This window comes from Somniosus microcephalus, chromosome 4, assembly GCF_052327205.1.
Source record: "Somniosus microcephalus isolate GS21.2 chromosome 4, FLI_Smic_1.0, whole genome shotgun sequence".
In the NCBI taxonomy this organism is placed as follows: Eukaryota; Metazoa; Chordata; class Chondrichthyes; order Squaliformes; family Somniosidae; genus Somniosus; species Somniosus microcephalus.
The window spans coordinates 158,490,100-158,508,665 of NC_140990.1; the positions used below are offsets into that span (position 1 = coordinate 158,490,100).

The 18,566-nt window shown below is 53.9% G+C and overlaps 1 long non-coding RNA gene and 1 pseudogene across 2 annotated transcripts in view; both read right to left on the reverse strand.

Annotated features, from left to right (window-relative positions):
• Positions 1-10,923, reverse strand: part of LOC147119953 (E3 ubiquitin/ISG15 ligase TRIM25-like) — a 78,571-nt pseudogene extending 67,648 nt beyond the window's left edge. The window contains exons 1-2 of the transcript XR_015078106.1: positions 10,212-10,923; positions 4,107-4,202 (exon numbers count right to left, since the gene is read on the reverse strand). The product of XR_015078106.1 is annotated as an E3 ubiquitin/ISG15 ligase TRIM25-like (transcript). The remainder of the gene's footprint in view (positions 1-4,106; positions 4,203-10,211) is intronic.
• Positions 10,924-12,241: 1,318 nt separating this feature from the next.
• Positions 12,242-18,560, reverse strand: LOC147119954 (uncharacterized). Its single transcript, XR_015078107.1, has 2 exons — positions 18,095-18,560; positions 12,242-12,531 (listed from the first exon to the last, which is right to left on the reverse strand). It is a non-coding gene; the product is annotated as an uncharacterized LOC147119954 (long non-coding RNA).
• Positions 18,561-18,566: the final 6 nt, after the last annotated feature.

The following is an 18,566-nucleotide window of genomic DNA, read 5'->3' on the forward strand; positions in this document are numbered from 1 at the left end:
ATCTTTGCTGGAACACAAGGACTTTGGTTTTTTGGGGATTTATTGTCAGGGCCCAAGTCTGGCAGTACGACTCCAGCAGGTCCAGGTTCTGCTGTAGACCCTCCTTAGTTGGTGACAGCAGAACCAGGTCGTCGGCATAGAGGAGGAATTTAACCTTGGATTCATATAGGGTGAGGCCGGGTGCTGTAGATTGTTCAAGTAGTTTTGCCAATCCATTAATGTAAATATTAAAGAGTGTCGGTGAGATTGGCGAGCCCTGCGTCACCCCCCGCCCCTGTGGGAAGTATTTTGTTGTTGTTTGCAAACTCAATTGCTACTTGGCCCTAAACAGACAATACAACATAGCTGATTACCTGACCATGGTAAAGGATAACAAACTGAGAAGAACCTTGACAAGGTACAGACTTAGCGAACATAGCCTAGCGATCGAAAAAGGCAGACACAGGCAGACCAGGCTGCCAAGAGAAGACAGGATATGCTCTCACTGCAGTCAGGGAGTAGTTGAGACAGAGATGCACTTCCTCACAGCCTGTGGAAAATATCAGGGCATCAGAGAGAATTTCTATCAAAAATTCTCACAAATATGCCCTGAATTCAGAAATCTGACTGACAACCAAAAACTCCCATTCCTACTGGGGGAGGAGAGAAGCTGTGTAACACTGGCGGCACACTATGTTACAGCTTGCCATGAACAGAGGGACAACCAGTAAACTAAGACAAGAGTATATATAAACAAGGCGAAAATATATTTATAAACTCAGGGATATACCTGTTTATACACTGTATGAATGGAACCGCGTTTATGTGTTCAACCATGAATGTATTTTGATGCTTTGGCAACATAAGATGTACCTTATCATGCCAATAAAGCGATTTGTATTGTATTGTATTGTATTGTTTGTCTCCAATTTTAACTGCACATTTATTGTTTGTATACATTGATTTAATTACATCATATGTTTTCCCTCCTACCCCGCTTTCGATAAGTTTCAGGAATAAACCGTCATGCCAGATGGAGTCGAAAGCCTTCTGGAAATCTACAAAGCATGCGTAGATTTTGCTTTTGTTATGGTGAACGTGTTTGTCAATTAGGGTCTGTAGGGTGAAGATATGATCGGATGTTCTATAGTTTGGCAGGAATCCAATTTGGCTTTTACTCAAGACATTGTGCTCTTCAAGGAAGTTTATAAGTCTTTTGTTTATGATGCTACAGAATACCTTCCCCAGGTTACTGTTTACACAGATGCCTCGATAGTTGTTTGGGTCGATTTTGTCCCCACTTTTGTATATGGGTGTTATGAGTCCTTTGTTCCAGATGTCAGGGAAATAACCGACACTCAGAACCAAGTTGAAGAGTTTCAGGATAGCCAGTTTCAGTTTGTCGTCTGCGTGTTTAATCATCTCGTTTAGTATGCCGTCTGTCCCGCAAGCTTTTCCTGGTCGCAGGTCCTTGAGTTTTTCAAGAAGTTCTTTTTCTGTTATTATGGCGTCTAGCGGGTTTTGGTTATCTTTTATGGCCATTTCAAGCTTTTCTAGTTTTTTGCGTATTTGGTGTTGCTCTGGTCTTACTGACCCTAATACCCGGGATACCCCCTTACACTGACCCTAATACCCGGGATACCCCCTTACACTGACCCGAATACCCGGGATACCCCCTTACACTGACCCGAATACCCGGGATACCCCCTTACACTGACCCGAATACCCGGGATACCCCCTTACACTGACCCTAATACCCGGGACACCCCCTTACACTGACCCTAACACCCGGGACACCCCCTTACACTGACCCTAATACCCGGGAAACCCCCTTACACTGACCCTAATACCCGGGATACCCCCTTACACTGACCCTAATACCCGGGATACCCCCTTACACTGACCCTAGTACCCGGGATACCCCCTTGCACTGACCCTAATACCCGGGATACCCCCTTACACTGACCCTAATACCCGGGATACCCCCTTACACTGACCCTAATACCCGGGATACCCCCTTACACTGACCCGAATACCCGGGATACCCCCTTACACTGACCCGAATACCCGGGATACCCCCTTACACTGACCCTAATACCCGGGAAACCCCCTTACACTGACCCTAATACCCGGGATACCCCCTTACACTGACCCTAATACCCGGGATACCCCCTTACACTGACCCTAATACCCGGGATACCCCCTTACACTGACCCTAATACCCGGGATACCCCCTTACACTGACCCTAATACCCGGGATACCCCCTTACACTGACCCTAATACCCGGGATACCCCCTTACACTGACCCGAATACCCGGGATACCCCCTTACACTGACCCGAATACCCGGGATACCCCCTTACACTGACCCGAATACCCGGGATACCCCCTTACACTGACCCGAATACCCGGGATACCCCCTTACACTGACCCTAATCCCTAATACCCGGGATACCCCCTTACACTGACCCTAATACCCGGGATACCCCCTTACACTGACCCTAATACCCGGGATACCCCCTTACACTGACCCTAGTACCCGGGATACCCCCTTGCACTGACCCTAATACCCGGGATACCCCCTTACACTGACCCTAATACCCGGGATACCCCCTTACACTGACCCTAATACCCGGGATACCCCCTTACACTGACCCGAATACCCGGGATACCCCCTTACACTGACCCGAATACCCGGGATACCCCCTTACACTGACCCTAATACCCGGGAAACCCCCTTACACTGACCCTAATACCCGGGATACCCCCTTACACTGACCCTAATACCCGGGATACCCCCTTACACTGACCCTAATACCCGGGATACCCCCTTACACTGACCCTAATACCCGGGATACCCCCTTACACTGACCCTAATACCCGGGATACCCCCTTACACTGACCCTAATACCCGGGATACCCCCTTACACTGACCCGAATACCCGGGATACCCCCTTACACTGACCCGAATACCCGGGATACCCCCTTACACTGACCCGAATACCCGGGATACCCCCTTACACTGACCCTAATACCCGGGATACCCCCTTACACTGACCCTAATACCCAGGATACCCCCTTACACTGACCCCAATACCCGGGATACCCCCTTACACTGACCCTAATACCCGGGATGCCCCCTTACACTGACCCCAATACCCGGGATACCCCCTTACACTGACCCTAATACCCGGGGATACCCCCTTACACTGACCCTAATACCCGGGGATACCCCCTTACACTGACCCTAATACCCGGGATACCCCCTTACACTGACCCTAATACCCGGGGATACCCCCTTACACTGACCCTAATACCCGGGGATACCCCCTTACACTGACCCTAATACCCGGGAAACCCCCTTACACTGACCCTAATACCCGGGATACCCCCTTACACTGACCCTAATACCCGGGATACCCCCTTACACTGACCCTAATACCCGGGATACCCCCTTACACTGACCCCAATACCCGGGATACCCCCTTACACTGACCCTAATACCCGGGGATACCCCCTTACACTGACCCTAATACCCGGGAAACCCCCTTACACTGACCCCAATACCCGGGATACCCCCTTACACTGACCCCAATACCCGGGATACCCCCTTACACTGACCCTAATACCCGGGGATACCCCCTTACACTGACCCTAATACCCGGGACACCCCCTTACACTGACCCTAATACCCGGGACACCCCCTTACACTGACCCTAATACCCGGGACACCCCCTTACACTGACCCTAATACCCGGGACACCCCCTTACACTGACCCTAATACCCGGGATACCCCCTTACACTGACCCTAATACCCGGGATACCCCCTTACACTGACCCTAATACCCGGGATACCCCCTTACACTGACCCCAATACCCGGGATACCCCCTTACACTGACCCCAATACCCGGGATACCCCCTTACACTGACCCTAATACCCGGGGATACCCCCTTACACTGACCCTAATACCCGGGGATACCCCCTTACACTGACCCTAATACCCGGGATACCCCCTTACACTGACCCTAATACCCGGGATACCCCCTTACACTGACCCTAATACCCGGGATACCCCCTTACACTGACCCTAATACCCCATGTATCCCTCGCCCCTCCACACCTACCGTGACATGCTGTTTCTGATACTGCACCAGCTCTAGGCTGTGCTGCAGCTGGATGATCTGAAATTCCACGCTCTTCTGTTGGGCCTTCAGTTCCTCCTAGGAGAGGGATATCACAGTCAGAGCCGCCCCATCATTGGAATCAGTTTCCAGTTACCCAAACACTAGGCACACAAGATCCTCGACTCGATCCTGGACGTTGTGCCAGGAGGGGGCAAGGACTGATCACCAGCTCGCTCCACCTTTGCTGACCAACCTGTCGTGTCCATCCAGCGTTGATGCAGTGCTGTACCCAGTGCAACGTGCAGCCAGGGGGCTTTCTCTTCAATCTGAATACAGAGGGGTGGAAGTTACACTGCAGCTATGCCAACCCTTGGTCAGACACTATCTGGAGTACTGCTTTCCAATCTGGGCCCCGCACCTCAGGAAGGATATATTGGCCTTGGAGTGGGTGTAGCGCAGATTCACCAGCAAGATACAGGAGGAGGCCATTCAGCCCCTCGAGCCTGTTCCACCATTCAATCAGATCATGGCTGATCTGCGACCTAACTCCATCCAGCCGCCTTTAGCCCATATCCCTCAATACCTTTGGTTAACAAAAATCTATTATAGAATGGTTACAGCACAAGAGGCCATTCGGCCCATCGAGCCCGTGCCGGCTCTCTGCAGGAGCCCTTCAGCTAGTCCCACTCCCCCGCCCTTTCCCCGTAGCCCTGCAAATTTCTTTCCTTCAGTTACTTATCCAACTCCCTTTTGAAAGCCGTGACTGAGTCTGCCTCCACCACCCTTTCAGGCAGTGCATTCCAGATCTTAACCACTCGCTGCGTAAAAGTTTTTTCTTACGTCGCCTTTGGTTCTTTTGAAAATCACCTTAAATCTGTGTCCTCTGGTTCTCAACCCTTCCACCAATGGGAACAGTTTCTCTCTCTCTATTCTGTCCAGGCCCCTCATAATTTTGAACACCTCTACCAAATCTCCTATCAATCTTCTCTGCTCCAAGGAGAACAACCCCAGCTTCTCCAGTCTATCCACGTAACTGAAGTCCCTCATTCCTGGAATCATTCTCGTAAATCTTTTCTGCACCCTCTCTAAGGCCTTCACATTCTTCCTAAAGTGCGGTGCCCGGAATTGGACACAATACTCCAGTTGGGGCCGAACCAGTGTTTTATAAAGGTTCATCATAATTTCCACACTTTTGTACTCTATACCTTGAAACCCAGGATCCCGTAAGCCTTTTTAAAATTAACAATCGACATCGCATCAATTGCCGTTTGCGGAAGACAGTTCCAAACTTCTACCACCCTTTGTGTATAGAAGTGTTTCCTAATTTCATTCCTGAAAGGTCTGGCTCTAATTTTTAGACTGTGCCCCCTAGTCCTAGACTCCCCAACCAGTGGAAGCAGTTTCTCTCTCTCTACCCTATCTGTTCCCTTTAATATCCTGAAAACTTCAAGCAGATCACCCCTTAACCTTCTAAATTCCAGGGAATACAACCCTAATTTGTGTAATCTCTCCTCGTAACTTAACCCTTGGAGTCCGGGTATCATTCTGGTAAACCTACGCTGCACTCCCTCCAAGGCCAATATCTCCTTCCTAAGGTGTGGTGCCCAGAACTGCTCCCAGTACTCCAGGTGTGGTCTAACCAGGGTTTTGTACAGCTGCAGCATAACTTCTGCCCCCTTGTATTCTAGTCCTCGAGATATAAAGGCCAGCATTCCATTAGCCTTTTTGATTATTTTCTGTACCTGTTCATGACATTTTAATGATCGATGTACCTGGTCCCCCCAAGTCTCTTTGGATCCCCCCCACCACCACCACTGTTTCTAGCCTTTCACCATTTAGAAAGGACCCTGTTCTATCCTTTTTAGGTCCAAAGTGGATGACCTCACATTTGCCTACACTGAAATCCATTTGCCACAGTTTTGCCCATTCACTTAATCTGTCGATATTCCTTTGTAATTTTATGCTTCCATCTCACACTGCCTACAATGCCGCCTATCTTTGTGACATCGGAAAATTTGGATATACGACTTTCTATGCCATCATCTAAGTCGTTAATAAATACAGTGAATAGTTGAGGCCCCAACACAGATCCCTGCAGGACACCACTAGTCACATCCTGCCAATTTGAGTACCTGCCCATTATCCCTACTCTCTGTCTCCTGCCGCTCAGCCAATTTCCTAACCAGGTCAATAATTTGCCCTCAATTCCGTGGGCTTCGACCTTAATTAAGTTTCTTATGAGGGACTTTATCAAATGCCTTCTGGAAGTCCATATAAATAACATCCATAGACATTCCCCTGTCCACTACTTTAGTCACCTCTTCAAAAAATCAGGTTTGTCAGGCATGACCTGCCTTTCACAAATCCATGCTGGCTCTCTCTGATCAGCTGAAAATTTTCAAGGTGTTCAGTCACCCTATCCTTAATTATAGGCTCCAGCAGTTTCCCGGCAACAGATGTTAGACTAACTGGTCTATAATTCCCTGTCTCACTTTTCTTAAATAGCAGAGTGACATGTGCAATTTTCCAATCTACCGGGGCTAAAAGGGTTAAATCATGAGGACAGGTTGCATAAACTTGGCTTGTATTCCCTCGAGTACAGAAGATTTAATTGAGGTGTTTAAGATGATTAAAGGAGTTGATCGGGTGGAGAGAGAGAAACTATTTCCTCTGGTGGGGGGAGTCCAGAACAAGGGGGCAGAACCTTAAAATGAGAGCCAGGCCGTTCAGGGGTGATGTCAGGAAGCACTTCTTCACACAAAGGGTGGTGGAATTCTGGAAAACTCTCCCTCAAAAAGCTGTTGAGGCTGGGGGTCAGTTGAAAATGTCACAGCTGAGATTGATGGATTTTAGCTAGCCAAGGGTATGAAGGGCTATGGAGCCAAGGCGAGTAGCTGGAATGAGATACAGATCAGCCATGATCTAAATTAAATGGCGGAACAAGCTCGAGGGGCTGAATGGCCTCCTCCTGTTCCGACGAATTAACCCAATACAGAAAAATAACCCCCGAGCCTGGCACTCTGCCAACAGACCCTTACTGTATTCTTTTGGAAAACTTATTTTGCGCAGTTCCGAATGTTGAGGTCTTGTGGACGTCGCATGACATGATTATCAATCAATCTATGGACAGTCTGGAGATCGAGGCCGTGTACGTGACTGGTCTGGTCACCGTAACACGAACACATTGATCAAACACAGCATATCAGGCAAAGAGCAAACAACAGCACTCCTGTGTCCAACCACAACATTGGAGAAATACTTGAGGGGAAAAATTAGCAGGACTTTGGGAAAAGAGCCGGGGAAATGGGACTAATTGGAAGCTTGTTCAAAGAGCCAGCACAGGCACGATGGGCCAAATGGCCTCCTTCTGTGATGCTAACACCCCTCAGAGGGAAAGGGACCAGTTTATGCGCTGGTGATACTCCTTGTTATGGGATGTTGCTCCTTAATCTGAGGGAATTTCTCTGCCTTACTCTAGTTTTTATGCAGTGGTTAAACTGGATCCTGTCCCCATAACATCACTCACGACACCGTCCTGTAACAGTAATACTGACTCTCCCTATACAGGACTGCCAGCTTGGGCGGCTGTGGGCTGAGTGCTAGTTTCCGTAAGTTGCTCAATCCACTGGTCTCTGCTGAGTTGTTTTGGTGACTTTCTCAGCTGATTGCCGATATCTGAATCAGCAGTCTGGATGTTGCAATCCCTGCCAAGCAACCACCCGAAACAGCAGCAGAAACTGGCGCAGGGCCGATCTCACAGGCCAGGATATTGAGCAACACAACCAGTCAAGGGTGCTAGTATCAACTCAACTTTGGCCCAATCTCCTTCAAACACTGTTCTCAGCCCAGAGTTTGCTCAGCGACAGGGAACACACAAGAGTTCAACACGTGACTTAGGGAAGAGGCATGCGGGCCCCGGACCTGCTCTCATGTCCCGCTGACCCCTGACCCACACTCACCTCCCGCTGACCCCAGACCTGCTCACGTCCCGCTGACCCCTGACCCGCTCTCATGTCCCGCTGATCCCTGACCCGCTTTCACCTGCCGGTTACCCAACACGCTCTCATCTCCCGCTGACCCCGGACCCGCACTCACCTCCCGCTGACCCCGGACCTGTTCTAACCTGACCCGCTTTCACCTCCTGCTGACCCCTGGCCTGCTCTACCTCCCGCTGACCCGAGCCGCTTTCACCTCCCGGTTACCCGACACGCTCTCACCTCCTGCTGACCCCTGACCATCTCCCGCTGACCCCAGACCCGCACTCACCTCCCGCTGACCCCTGACCTGCTCTCACCTCCCGCTGACCCGACTCGCTCTCACCTCCCGCTGACCCCTTCACCTCCCGCTGACCCGCTCTACCTCCCGCTGACCCACGACCCGCTTTCACCTCCCGCTAACCCGACACGCTCTCATCTCCCGCTGACCCGACCCACTCTACCTACCGCTGACCCTTAACCCACTCTACCTCCCGTTGACTCCTGATCCATTCTCACTTCCCACTGACCCCATACCCTTTCTCACCTCCCGCTGACCCCATACCCTTTCTCACCTCCCGCTGACCCCTGACCCGCACTCACCTCCCGCTGACCCCTGACCCGCTTTCACCTCCCGGTGACCCAACACGTTCTCACCTCCCACTGATCCCTGACCACCTCCCGCTGACCCCTGACCCTTTCTCACCACCCGCTGACCCCTGACCCTTTCTCACCACCCGCTGACCCCTGACCCACTACCTCCCGCTGACCCCTGACTTGTTCTCACCTCCCGCTGACCCCTGGCCCGTTCTCACCTCCCGCTGACCCCCTGGCCCACTTTCGCCTCCCGATTACCCGATATGCTCTCACCTCCTATTGACCCCTGACCACCTCCCACTGACCCCGGACCTGCACTCACCTCCCGCTTACCCTAGATCACTTTCACCACCTGCTGACCCCGGATCGCTTTCACCTCCCGCTGACCCCTGACCCGCTTTCACCTCCCGCTGACCCAACACGCTCTCACCTCCTACTGATCCCTGACCACCTCCCACTGACCCTTTCTCACCACCCACTGACCCCTGACCTGCTCTCACCTCCCGCTGACCCCTGGCCCGTTCTCACCTCCCGCTGACCTCTGGCCCACTTTCGCCTCCCGGTTGCCCGACATGCTCTCACCTCCTGTTGACCCCTGACCATCTCCCACTGACCCCGGACCTGCACTCACCTCCCGCTGACCCCGGATCGCTTTCACCTCCCACTGACCCCTGACCTGCTTTCACCTCCCGCTGACCCCTGACCTGCTTCCAACTCCCGCTGACCCCTGGCCTGCTGTACGTCCCGCTGACCCCTGGCCTGCTCTACCTCCTGCTGACCCCTGGCCTGCTCTACCTCCCGCTGACCCCCTCTACCTCCCGCTGACCCCTGGCCTGCTCTACCTCCTGCTGACCCCTGGCCTGCACTACCTCCCGCTGACCCCTGGCCCACTCTACCTCCCGCTGACCCCTGGCCCATTCTCACCTCCCGCTGACCCCTGACCCGTTCTCACCTCCCGCTGACCCCTGGCCCGTTCTCACCTCCCGCTGACCCCTGGCCCGTTCTCACCTCCTGCTGACCCCTGGCCCACTTTTGCCTCCCGGTTACCCGACATGCTCTCACCTCCTGTTGACCCCTGACCACCTCCCGCTGACCCCGGATCACTTTCACCTCCCACTGACCCCTGACCTGCTTTCACCTCCCGCTGACCCCTGGCCTGCTCTACCTCCCGCTGACCCCCTCTACCTCCCGCTGACCCCTGGCCTGCTCTACCTCCTGCTGACCCCTGGCCTGCACTACCTCCCGCTGACCCCTGGCCCACTCTACCTCCCGCTGACCCTTGGCCCATTCTCACCTCCCGCTGACCCCTGACCCGTTCTCACCTCCCGCTGACCCCTGGCCCGTTCTCACCTCCCACTGGCCCCTGGCCCACTTTTGCCTCCCGGTTACCCGACATGCTCTCACCTCCTGTTGACCCCTGACCACCTCCCGCTGACCCCGGATCACTTTCACCTCCCGCTGACCCCTGGCCCGCTCTACCTCCCGCTGACCCCCGACCCGCTCTACCTGCCACTGACCCCTGACCCGTTCTCACCTCCCGCTGACCCCGGGCTTCCTCGATGGTGTCAGTGGCGCAGGCCCGGTGCTCGAACAGGCAGACGGCGCAGATGCAGGCGCTGTGCGGGCGGCAGTAGAGCTCGAGCAGCTTGCCGTGCTGGGGGCAGCGGCGCTGGGCGAGGTCGGCGAGCGGCGGGCCCAGGCTGTGCGAGCGGAAGGCGGCGGCCTGGAGGTGCGGCTCCAGGTGCTCGGGGCAGAAGGAGGCCAGGCAGGTCAGGCAGGTCCGCGAGGCCTGGGCCCCGCCGGGCGGGCAGGAGTCACAGGGCACGGCGGGCTCCGGGGCCGCGGGCTGGGCCTCGGGCTGGGCGCGGCTCCGCTCGAAGCCCTCCACCACGGCGCACAGCACCCGGTTGAGGTGGAGCTCGGGCCGCTCGGTGAAGTGGGCCCGGCACTGCGGGCAGGTGAAGCCGAGCAACAGGCGCCGGTCCCCGGCCCAGAAGCGCGAAAGGCAGCCGCGGCAGAAGTTGTGTCCGCAGGGCGCGGTGACCGGCTCCCGGAACAGCTCCAGGCACACGGCGCACGTCAGCTCGTCCTCCAGCCCGGGGAGCGTCGCCGCCTCGGCCATGGCCGCTCGGCTCCGAGTCCGAATCCGGCTCCTCGACTCGCCTCAGACACACAACCCGGCCCCAGAAACAGTCAATGCAGCCCGCCACACCACACCGCGTCACTGGCCTCGCCCTGCCGCGTCACCCGGCCCCGCAGCACAGCCCGAGAGACCGCGTCACCCGGCCCCGCCCCTACCCGCCCCACCCGGCCCCGCCCCGCCGTACGGCGTCACCCGGCCCCGCCCCTACCCGCCACACGGCGTCACCCGGCCCCGCCCCGCCGTACGGCGTCACCCGGCCCCGCCCCTACCCGCCACACCGCGTCACCCGGCCCCGCCCCCCAGTGCAGTGTACTCTTTTGATTGGAGCACACTAAAACAAATAAACTGTGACTAATAAACCATTAAATAAAACTTAACAAATTCAATTAAAATTGTGTATGAAGGGCTGGAGCGTGCCCGTGGACACCGCCTGCTCCAGCTCCAGGGCCACCCGGGCGTCAACACGGCCGCGCAAGAAGCGGGCAGTCGGACCGAACGACCCCCCAGACCGAGCGAACCCTAGACCACCCACTGGCCACTTTGGCCAGGCCCAGGCCCAGACCCATGAGGAGTTCCCCGAGCTGCCCGCTCTCTCCGCACCGGGTGACCAAAGATCAGCAGCGTGGGACTGAAGTGCAGCCAAAAATCGAGGAGCAGCCCTTCAAATAATGGAAGAGGGGCTGCAACCAGTGTGGGGTGGGGGAGATCCGGGAACATCCCCCGGGGTGGGGGAGATCCGGGAACATCCCCCGGGGTGGGGGAGATCCGGGAACATCCCCCGGGGTGGGGGAGATCCGGGAACATCCCCCGGGGTGGGGGAGATCCGGGAACATCCCCCGGGGTGGGGGAGATCCGGGAACATCCCCCGGGGTGGGGGAGATCCGGGAACATCCCCCGGGGTGGGGGAGATCCGGGAACATCCCCCGGGGTGGGGGAGATCCGGGAACATCCCCCGGGGTGGGGGAGATCCGGGAACATCCCCCGGGGTGGGGGAGATCCGGGAACATCCCCCGGGGTGGGGGAGATCCGGGAACATCCCCCGGGGTGGGGGAGATCCGGGAACATCCCCCGGGGTGGGGGAGATCCGGGAACATCCCCCGGGGTGGGGGAGATCCGGGAACATCCCCCGGGGTGGGGGAGATCCGGGAACATCCCCCGGGGTGGGGGAGATCCGGGAACATCCCCCGGGGTGGGGGAGATCCGGGAACATCCCCCGGGGTGGGGGAGATCCGGGAACATCCCCCGGGGTGGGGGAGATCCGGGAACATCCCCCGGGGTGCGGGAGATCCGGGAACATTCCCCGTGGTGCGGGAGATCCGGGAACCTTCCCCGGAGTGCGGAAGTGGTGGCAGCAGCCCCAGGACTCAGGATCAAGACCCGTTCTCAGCACAGCAGCAGAGCAAACAGACGGACACAGGGAGAATAGCAGAGTTGATTTTAATACAGAATGGAAGGGAGCCGGTTTGACAGTCTCCCTGCTTCGAGCATTGGTAGCAACAGAAGCGGGGTTAGTACAGTGACATTAGCTGGGTCTTTCCCTCTCAGAGTGGCCTTCGCTCCGGGAGTAACTCCAGCTCCAGATATTGAGGGGGCGATTCCACAAACCGATCCCTGCTCTGGGCCATTCCTGCTGGCCAGAGTCGCAGAGCTAATCCTGACCCGTCACCATCCGTAACAGTTTCACCGCCATCTCTCCCTGGTCAGCTGGAATCTGGAAACACACAACATAGACCTCACAACACAGCCCTCACACCGTGCAATACTTCACAACACAGCCCTCACACCGTGCAATACCTCACAACACAGTCCTCACACCGTGCAATACTTCACAACGCAGCCCTCACACCGTGCAGTACTTCACAACACAGCCCTCACACCATGCAATACTTCACAACACAGCCCTCGCACCATGCAATACCTCACAACGCAGTCCTCACACCGTGCAATACTTCACAACGCAGCCCTCACACCGTGCAATACTTCACAACACAGCCCTCACACCGTGCAATTCTTCACAACACAGCCCTCACACCGTGCAATACTTCACAACACAGCCCTCACACCGTACAATACCTCACAACACAGCCCTCACACCATGCAATACCTCACAACACAGCCCTCACACCATGCAATACCTCACAACACAGCCCTCACACCGTGCAATTCTTCACAACACAGCCCTCACACCGTGCAATACTTCTGATGCTGGGATACCAGCTCCTCACATCTGTACATTCTCAGAGTCTAGACAGTGAGATTAACAGGACATTGAAGTATGGGAGAGCAGAGCAGAGGCAATATCATCTCCGCCCAAACATCGTACACACCTGACAGCAAACAGTGAGGGTCCACCACGGCAAGATCAACAGTAGCAACCCTGGCTGATCACTTCCCTCCCCAACACAGCAAAGGCCAATCCTGGCACCAGAACCCCATCCCAACTCAGCACAGGCCGAGGACGGAGCCTGGGTCTTTCCTGCTCCGTGTGGAGCTCAGTCCCACACCAGGTGAGATCAGCTCACTCAGCACAGGCCGGGGACGGAGCCTGGGCCTTTCCTGCTACTCACTGGGCAATCTGGTATGTCTGCGTGTAATGAAATCTAATGAAATCTGTTTGTCTTGGTCCTGTATTCGTTTTGCACTCATGTATATTACCCTCCTCCACTGTGTATAGTTTCACTTCCTCTTTCCCGACCAACCTGGGAGGTTCCAGGTCTTGGCTCTGCCCCTGACTTCTCTTACATAAAGATCCCAGGATCTGTATGACTCATTCCTGTGAACCAGTCGGCGTGTTGAGATGTTAGCGCTGATCTTAGTGATTAAAAGCCAACTTGTTTAAGTCTATAACTTCTAGTTTTGTGGTTATTGAAGGCCCATCAATTTTAATCACTAAAGTATACTAGGATGGATCGACTCCTAAAACCAGAGCGTCTGGACTTGGATCCACATTCTGCTGAAGCATCAAATCAATTTGGACACTGGCTCAAATGCTTTGAACTCTTCGCGGGGGCCTCATCCGCTAGCGAGGTAGATAAACTGAGTCTACTGACTACTCGCGTAAGTCATCGGATTTATTCGTTCATCCGGGATGCCACCTCTTACACGGAGGCCATCACTATCCTGAAGGCCCAATACTAGAAGCTGGTAAACGAAGTGTACGCCAGACATCTGCTGGCTACACGCAGGCAGCGACCAGAGGAATCAATGGACGATTTCTTACAGGGCCTGAAGGACCTGGTCCGGGACTGTAACTGCAAGGCCGTGACGGCCAACGCGTACTCTGACGAATTGGTCCGCGATTCCTTCATCACGGGCCTCAAATCGAATTATATCCGGCAGAGACTGCTGGAGAAGGAGGTCCTGGACTTTAAAAAGGCAGTGGCCACTGCGCGATCGCTGGACGTGGCCCAGAAAAACTCTGACTCTTATTCTTCCGGCCATGCGGCCCTCACCGCCTCGTGCACGCCGAGGGGGCCGCCATCTTGGAATCAGCCATCTTCCCCATCCAGGTCTCAGACCAGCTCTACGCCGCCGGAGTCCCCACACAGAAGTTCACCCAGGAGTCCTACTACAGCGGCAATGTCTCGAGGCCCGAAATGCTACTTCTGCGGCCAGGCCAAGCACCCCAGACAACGATGCCCAGCGAAGGACGCTACATGCTTCAAATGTAAGAAAAAGGGGCATTTTAGCAAAGTCTGCAGGGGGAATCCGATCTCCAACTCCGTCACCGCCTCGTGCGTGCCGTGCGGGCCGCCATCTTGGGATCCGCCATCTTTTCCCGACTCAACAGCCGCCCAGGGCCCAACAGTGGCTTCGATCACGGTGGATCAATCCAGGCCACACCCGTTGACAAAATCCATGATGGACATACAGGTAAATGGGAATTTAACGAAATGTTTAATTGACTGTGGGAGTACCGAGAGTTTTATCCACCCTAGCCTGGTACGGCGGCACTCATTAACGGTAACCCCTACACGGAGCAGAATTGCTATGGCTGCTAAGCCCCACACTTCGGACATTTTGGGCTACTGTGTGGTAACACTGACTGTAAAAGGCACGGACTACAAGGATTTTAAACTCCTCGTGATGCCAGAACTCTGTGTTAATGTAATCTTGGGCCTGGACTTCCAGTGCCACCACGAAAGTGTCACGCTAGCATATGGCGGGTCCCAGCCGCCACTCACAGTCTGTGGCCTATCAACCTTAAAAATCAGCCCGCCCTCTTTATTCGCTAATCTCGCTCCAAACTGTAGGCCCATAGCGACCAAAAGTAGACGGTACAGTCCGGAAGACAGACACTTTATCAAGGCGGAAGTGGACAGACTCCTGCGGGAAGGCATTATTGAATGCAGTACCAGCCCGTGGCGTGCCCAAGTAGTCATAGTTAAAAATAGCGAAAAGAAACGGATGGTAATTGACTACAGCCAGACTGTTAATATTTATACCCAGCTGGACGCCTACCCTTTACCCCGCATATCAGAAATGGTCAACCAGATTGCGCAATACCGAGTCTTCTCGACTATCGACCTCAAATCCGCGTATCACCAGCTCCCCATTAGAACGGAAGACCGCCCATACACCGCCTTCAAGGCGAACGGGCGCCTCTACCATTTTCTCAGAGTGCCCTTCGGGTTAACAAATGGGGTCTCGGTCTTCCAACGTGAGATGGACCGCATGGTTGACGAGAATAAACTACAAGCTACCTACCCCTATCTGGACAATGTCACTATCTGCGGGCACAACCAGCAAGACCACGATCTAAATCTTGCGAGATTTTTAAAAACTGCCCTAAAGCTGAATCTAACCTACAACGAAGACAAATGTGTCTTCAACACAACCCGTCTCTGTATCCTCGGCTGTGTGGTGGAAGATGGGGTAATTGGACCGGACCCTGACCGATTACGCCCCCTAAAGGAACTGCCCCTGCCACACAATCCCAAAGCTTTAAAAAGGTGCCTGGGATTTTTTTCGTATTATGCCCAATGGGTGCCCAATTACTCTGATAAGGCCCGACCCCTCATTAAATCGACGTCCTTCCCACTATCAGCTGAAGCTCGGGAGGCTTTCACCAGTATTAAACAGGACATTGAAAGGGCTGCAGTGTGTGCAGTGGACGAATGCATTCCCTTTCAAGTCGAAAGCGATGCGTCAGACTTTGCCTTAACTGCGACCCTCAATCAGGCTGGGAGACCTGTGGCCGCCTTCTCCCGAACCCTTCAGGGACCTGAAATCAGGCACTCTTCTGTCGAGAAGGAGGCACAGGCTATAGTGGAGGCAGTGCGGCACTGGAGACACTACCTAGCCGGCAAACGTTTCACCCTGCTCACCGACCAGCGGCTTTCATGTTTAATAACAAAGGGGTAAAATCAAGAATGACAAAATACTCAGGTGGAGGATCGAACTATCCACGTTCGACTATGATATTATGTACAGGCCGGGAGCCCTTAATGAACCCCCAGACGCCCTATCGCGGGGAATGTGTGCCAGCATTCATACGGACAAATTACAGGGTCTCCACAACGACCTCTGTCACCCAGGGGTCACCCGACTATACCATTTTATAAAGTCCCGCAATCTGCCCCACTCCATCGAGGAGGTCAAGGCAATGACCAGAGCCTGCCGCATCTGTGCGGAATGCAAGCCTCGTTTCTACAGGCCTGACCGTGCACACCTTATCAAAGCCACACGGCCATTCGAGCGCCTAAGTCTGGACTTCAAGGGACCCCTTCCCTCTGCCGACCGTAACGTATACTTCCTCAATATCATTGATGAATATTCCCCGCTTCCCCTTCGCCATTCCCTGCCCAGACATGACCAGTGCCACGGTCATCAAGTGTCTCTAATCTATTCTGCATGTTTGGCATGCCGAACTACATACACAGCGATAGGGGGACGTCATTCATGAGTGACGAGCTGCGCCAGTTCTTGCTCTCGAAGGGGATAGCCACTAGCAGAACCACTAGCTACAACCCCCGGGGTAATGGGCAAGTGGAAAGGGAGAATGCTACTGTTTGGAAGGCTGTCACGTTAGCCTTAAAAGTCAAAAGGCCTTCCGACCTCCCGCTGGCAGGAAGTCCGCCCAGACGTGCTCCACTCCATAAGGTCTCTGTTATGTACTGCCACTAACGCTACCCCTCACGAAAAGATGTTCGTTTTCCCCCGGAAATCCACCTCGGGCATATCTCTACCTGCGGAAGCACGTGAGAGGCCATAAAACGGACCCCCTTGTGGAAAAGGTACAGCTCCTCCATGCAAACCCTCAGTACGTCTATATCGAATACTCTGACGGGCGAGAGGACACTGTTTCCATAAAAGACCTCGCTCCCTCGGGGAGCGGAGAGAACAATGGGAGACTACCCGATGAAGACCTACACTACAGAGAGACAGGACACCCAGAGGTATCAATACCCAACTTTAACCTGGAGGACACTGCAGATAACCTGGAAGACACTGCGGAGGCCCGGACAGCGGAGGAACCAGAATCCACTCCCCTAGAGGCACCCCAACCGGCTTTGCGCCGATCACTGAGAACTGCAAAACCTCCTGACAGACTCACTTATACCAACTTTTAAGAAACATCACCCCGATGGACTAAATCTATAGAAGGGGTGAATGTAATGAAATCTGTTTGTCTTGGTCCTGTATTCGTTTTGCACTCATGTATATTACCCTCCCCCAGTGTATAGTTTCACTTCCTCTTTCCCGACTAACCTGGGAGGTTCCAGGTCTTGGCTCTTGGCTCCGCCCCTGACTTCTCTTACATAAAGATCCCAGGATCTGTCTGACTCATTCCTGTGAACCAGTCGGCGTGTTGAGATGTTAGCTCTGATCTTAGTGATTAAAAGCCAACTTGTTAAAGTCTATAACTTCTAGTTTTGTGGTTATTGAAGGCCCATCACTGTGGTTGTGAGTTGCAGTTTGTTCGTTCACAGCACTGGACGGATCCTAATGGATGTCTCGAAGCTGCAGAGTTTAACAATTATTCATCGCACTAAAGGATACTTTAAAATTGACCAAAAACTTCAGTTCCATAAGGGGGCTTTTTCAGAATTATACTACCTACGGGGCATGGGAGAGCATAGAGACTTGCACAGAAATTACAACATGGAAACAGGCCATTCAGCCCATCCAGTCCGTGCTGATGTTTATCCTCCATGAGCAGTGTCCTAATCCCAAGTACCGCCCGGTTCCCAAATCCCTTCATCCCCTGTCCAACCTGTTCTGAAATGTTGACCTGGTCTCGGAGACTGTGGGGCGGCTGAGGAACGACTCACCATGTGCCCAGCCTTCAGGACCCAGAAGAAGGCGAAATTGCTGTACTGTTTGTAGAAAGCAGCAGTGTCTGTGGGTCTGGACGGAGTGTACACTGGTTTCCATCGCAGGCTGGAGAACACAGAGAGGCTCGGCCATTTCAGCTTCTTCACCCAGGCTTCCTGCCCTGGATTGGCGAGGAGAGAGAGAGAGAAAGAGAACACACATGTTTATACACCGCTGTATCAATTCAATTCAATTCAAATCGCTTTATTGGCATGACAAGGTACATCTTATGTTGCCAAAGCATCAAAAAACATTCATGGTTGAACACAAAAATACAGATCTATCCATACAGTGTATAAACAGATATATCCCGGAGTGTATAAATATACATTCATATAATTTGTATATACTCTTTTCTTATATTTAGTGGTTGTCCCTCTGTTTATGGCAAGCTGTAACATAGTGTGCTGCTAAGGTTACACAATTTCT